Source organism: Arachis duranensis, chromosome 7 (assembly GCF_000817695.3).
Source record: "Arachis duranensis cultivar V14167 chromosome 7, aradu.V14167.gnm2.J7QH, whole genome shotgun sequence".
Taxonomy (NCBI): domain Eukaryota; kingdom Viridiplantae; phylum Streptophyta; class Magnoliopsida; order Fabales; family Fabaceae; genus Arachis; species Arachis duranensis.
In genome coordinates, this window is record NC_029778.3 from 18,816,163 (window position 1) to 18,822,162 (window position 6,000).

Below are 6,000 nucleotides of genomic sequence, written 5' to 3' on the forward strand. Positions count from 1 at the left end.
TTAAGATAAACTCGTCTAACCTCATCTCTTTTATTTGGGTGATATTGCCAAATTTGAAGCCATTTTTCAGGGTATCGTTCCAAAGAATTAAGGTCAAACTCATCAGATGCAACTCTTTAAACTTTTGAAGGTTGTATCTTATTTTCTTCGTGATTCATTAAAGTAGAAGAACTATCTATAGGTGTTGATATTGTAAAAGTTATATGTTTTTCTTCTAATATTAGCCTTCCTCTTAAAAAAAATGCATCATCAACTCTTTGATTTTTTATGATTATTTTATATAAAAATTTGAATATATATCCGGTAAAATATGTAAAAAAGAAATTATAAGGACAAATAAAATTTATAATATTTATTGAATTTTTTATCAATTTATATAAATACAATAATATCAATACTTATTAAATATTCTAATATTTTTTATCATATAAAAAAATTAAATTAAATAAACAGTAAAATATAAAATAATATTAAATTATATAAATAAAAAATACCTAATTTTTTTATATTTGAACTCAAAGATAGAGGGAGTGTTGCTTATTGAATAGAGAGCTGCGAAATACGAATACACTCAGTTCAGTCCAAATTCGATATGTTTTGAATGTTTAAAACTAAAAATTATTGTGTAATAAAAGCAAGAGATGAAGATTGAACTTTGTAATTTTAAGTCATAATAAAATATTTGAGCCAACTGAAATATTTTTTATTTTTTAAAAAAATATTACTAATTTTTTAATAAAAATTTGGGAAGGCCATGGCCATCCCTTGTCTAAACTATACTCTTTGAAGAAGAGGGTGCGCCTCTCAATCTATAACTTGCATAAAACATGATTTTANTTAAAAATTTAAAATTTTAATAAAAAAACTAATTATAATTGAATTAAATATAATAAAATTATATATTTATATATAAAATATATAATTTTTTAGAAATATTTTTTTATATTTTATTATTTTAAATTAATTAACCACTAAAAGACTAAACTGACTCAACGGATTAATCTTAGAATTTGATGGATTTTTCCAAATTTCTGAGCAGTTCATTACTAACCGATCTTTATTCTGAATCAAATTGATTCGGTAATCGATTTTTGGTTAAATAAATTGGTTTTTGATTCTTAATCTAATTCTCAAAACAATAGAATAAACTAACTCTATTGATATAATGGATAATTATGTAAAAAAATTGAACCTCAAGTGAAATCGTAAATTTACCGTTGATACAAATAAACATCAAATATTATTTTAACATAATATAATACCATAAATCCTAAACCTTAAATGTAATAATTTTATTCTAACTAAATATGATAAAATATAAAGTGATAATTTATTACATTCCATATAAAATATTTGGCTTGCTAGTCCTTCAAGCTTCCGGTAGCTTTATTATTATTATTATGAAAATAAGAATTAGAATTTAAGAAAAGAGAAAAGAAAAAAAAATAGAAAGTAGTGTTTAAAATATGGTTATACTCTTAAGACACCTATAACAAATATATTTATAACATTTTTTTGGATGTTTTTAGTGATAGTGATAGACTAGTATCTCATTAAAATTTTATTAATTAAAAATTCTAAAAAAAAAAATTAGTGAAGAAAAAGAATATACTATCTTGTAATAATACGTTAGTTAGTTGCATTGTTAAAAATTTACCAGAAAAAATCTAGAGCGAAATAAAAATCATAGTTAAGGAAAAAGTACAATCTTTAATTCTTTATTATTCCCTTTAATAATTACATCATTTGATATTTTTTCGTTGATGCATCTCACTCTTAGATACTAGCTTTTCAAATGTTGAAATAAGTAGTGTTTTAGTGAACAAATCTGCTAAATTATTATTATAACAAATTTTTAAACGTCTGTATCATTACTTTGTTGAAAATCATGAGAGTAAAAAAATTTTAATAAAATATGCTTTGTTCTACTTTTTTTGATCTATAATTTTTTAGTTGATGTATGCAAGTAGAGTTATATTGCTGGTATTTATTTATGGGTAAGCCACACATATCTTGAATATGTTAGGTGATTGACCTAAGCTAAATATATTCTCAAGTCACTTCATAAATTGCCAATATTTCTGCATGATTTGAGGAGGCTACAGCTATGGTTTGCTTTGTTGAGTACCAATATTATATTTGTTCATCCATTTGTAAATAAATAACATGTTTGTAACTTGCCTTTATGTAGATTAGGAAGAAAAGAAAACCTGTATGAAATATTGATTCATACAATAAAATAAGCCCTTATCAATAAATCCTTAAAGATATCTTAATATATGTTTGGTACCATTCCAATATCTTCTATTTGGATAGGGGCTAAATCTCAATAACAAATTTACTGGAAAAGTTATAACAGACATGCTAAATATACAAGTCTTTTTACCTTACAAGTCATACAAGTTGGGTCAAACCCAATAAAAAGGACGCTCACCCATACGAGTGTGTTAACACGCGCTCTACTCAACGGTTTTCATAGCGCACTCACTCACCATTATGAAAAACTTTTCTTCTTCTTCTTTGTATTCCGCCTTCCTTTTCCTCTTCCTCTTCCTTCTTCTTCTCTTTCTTCTTTGCGTTTCTCCTCCTTTTTCTTCGCATGTTTCATCTTCATCGTCATTTTTTATTACTGTTGTTGCTGCATTTTTTTTCTCCTTCTCTTTCTATTGCTTTTGCAACATTATGTATTATTTTTCTTCTTTGTTTGATTTTTTTTCTCCCAAGAGAGTTATGAGAATGTGAAATAAGAAGATGATGAAGAAGAAGAAGCGGCAGAAGATGAGGAGGAGGAAGAGGAAGAGTTTTGAATTATGCAGAACTTATCAGCACACATACACCGAAAATTCTTAAACACTATACCTAAATATCTTCGTGTTACACCCAAATATCTTCGTGTTACACCCAAATTTGCTGCAAATACGGAAAAATATTTCCTTTAATGATGCATTTTTTCTTCTTTTTTCCTTATTTATTTTAGTTGAACGAATGTAAGTTCATCCTCTTCCAAATAATTTTGTACCATTATGTGGTTCTTCTTTTTTTTGTTTGATTTTTTTGTTTTTATTCTTATTAAAAGAGTATAAGAAGAAACTTGATGAGAAGATAAAATAAGAAAAAAAAGATGAATAAGAAAAAAAAAGAAGAAGAAGCAGCAGAAGATGAGGAGGAGGGAGAGGAAGAGTTTTGAATTATGCAGAACTTATCAGCACAATATACCAAAAATTCTTAAACAAAACACTCAAATATCTCTGTGTAACACCCAAATACAGAAAAATATTTTCTTTAGTGCAGAACTTTTACATTATATTCAATTCAAATCATCAACGGTGAACAACAATTTTTACAAATAAAAATATTATTCACCTATAGAATCATAAACTATGAACGAAAACATTAACTAGAATCGAACTACACCTTAGCCACTTAATTGGATTCAAAATAATCAATTTTGTTTTGAATTATTCATTACACTACAACATTTTGAGCTATTGCAACATATGCTATAAACAACACTTAAAAAATATTGTTTAAAATAGTCAAAAGCAACATTTAAAATTTATTGCAAAAAAATAAGACTATTACAACTCTTTGTTAATAAGTGTTCTCTTTGATCAATTTAAAGAACATATGAAAAGTGTTGCTTTAGTGAATTAAATAAACAACATTTATAATATTCATATATTACACCTTATAAGAGTTGCTTTTAAATATATAATAAACTTCTGGTAGTAAACGTTGCTTAAATCTTTTTCATCAAAATTTTAATTCCATCCAAATATTTTAATAGAACTTACTTTCCCTCCTAAACCAAAAACAAGAAAGGAAACACGAGCAATAATTGATTCATCGCCTTCCTCATTAACATGAATTCAAGTATACTTAGAAACAGAACTCAATTCCTACCATTTTAGAATCAAAATCCTAACCCCAACCCTAGTTCAATTTCCCCAATTTTATGACATTGACTCGCGTTCTGCATTTTTCTCTCTCGCTGTCGTGGTGTTCTTCACTGCTCTGCTCACGTCGTGTTTTGCTCCGCTGCTCACATCACGTTCTGCTCTGTGATGGTGTTTTTGTGGAAAAAGAAATTTTCAAACACATAGATCTAACCGGCAAGTGTACCAGGTCGCATCAAGTAGTAATAACTCACTTAGAGTGAGGTCGATCCCACAGGGATTGATGGATCAAGCAACTTTAGTGGGTGAGTAGTTTAGTCAAGCTAGTATTGAAGTGAAATGGGATTAAATGTGGCCAATAGAAAGTAAATAGCAGTGAATTTAAAGTTGCAGAATGTAAATGGCAGGAAATTAAATGTAAATAGCAGGAAACTTAAAGAGCAAGCAATGTAAATTGCAGAAACTTAAATGACAAGAAATATAAATTGCATTGAATATAAAAGGGAGTGAGAGCAGGGAATTTAAACAAAACTAAAAAATGTAAAGTGCAATGAATTAAAGAACTCTCAGATTTTGAAATTTAGAAACAGATCAATTCAATATCAAAACAGAAATGTAAAGGTGTTGAAGAATCAAAACAGAATCAAAATAGCAAGAACTTAGATCATGCATGAAATTCCAGAAGAATAATCAACAATTTCAATGAAACAGTAAAAACAGAAGAGCAGCCAAGAACTTAACTCAATTGCAAAATAAAATTGAAGATCTCAGGGAATCAAAGAGACTAGAAAACAAGTCTAGATCTCAAGCCCTTCCTTGATTCAATAGCAGACAGATTGAAGAAGAAATGAAGATGAAAGCAGTAAGAGGAATTTGATTCAAATTGCAATTTACTGAAATTATGCAGCAAGGCAAACAAAGAGAAATCTCAAAGGTAGAATGAAACAGAATTCCTTCAATTCTCCACCCCAAGATTCAAAACAGAAATGAAAATTGAAGGAGAGAGCTCTCTACTCCTAATGCTCCCTAGTGGAGCTCGCCTTTTTTCTTGTGAGATGGAATTGATGCCTTTATATAGGCTTTACAAAGTGAAAATGAAAATGGAATTAAAACAAATTACAATTAAAATAAAAATCCTAATCTAATTGATCCATGTGCCTTTGAGTGATGATGTGGGCTTCGCTTGCTTTGGATTTGAGGAGAAATGGGTTTGGTTGGCCTTGATTCAATTTGGAGAGGAATTGAGTTTAAATGGAATTTTGGTTGAATTTCGGCCCATGAGTGTTTGCTCCCAGGAGGCTGCTCTGCTCTTGTGGAGAGCAGAGCAGTGAGGCTTTGTATGGGGATCCAATTTGCGTGTTGAGTATAGTGAGGCATCAGGATGCTGCCTTGCTCTTGTGGAGGGCAGAGCAGTGGAGCCTTGCATATGTATCCTGCGCACCAAGTCCTCCTTGCCCATGTTGTGTTGCGCACCTCATGTTCCTGGCCGTGTCATGCTCATGCTTGTGTGCGCCAAGGGGAGTTTCCAAGTTCAAACCCTTGTGAAAGCATTTGGAGAAACAATTTTCCAATGTTCTGAAAACCGGTTCGAACCGGCCGGTCGAACCGGTCGAACCGGGAACCGGACGCTGAAGCGGTTCGGTCAACAAAGAAAACCGCAAAATTTGTTAACCGTTATTGAACCGACGAACCGGCCGGTTACCGGTCGGTCGAACCGACCCGGGACCCGGCCGGTTTTTTAAGCTGGCAGCAAAACGGCTGCGTTTTGCTTGGTGGGAACCCTAATTGCTAATTCCCTTTTCTCCTTCTCCTTCGTCACTTCGTGTTCGAGCTTCCTGCTTCGCCTTCACTCCAGCCTCCAGCCTCTAGCGTCCAGCCTCCAGCCTCCAGCCTCCAGCGTCCCACACTCCCACTCCCACAGACCCACACTCCCACTCCCACAGCACAACACCGACGAGGCCACGAGGCCACGACCCACCACGACCCACCGGCCACCACTGGGAGAGACAGAACGCCTGAAGCCCTCAACGCACCCACCTCCGTCGCGCCCTCAGCAGCGTCGCGCCCTCAGCAGCGTCGCGCCCTCAGCAGCGTCGCCCTCAGC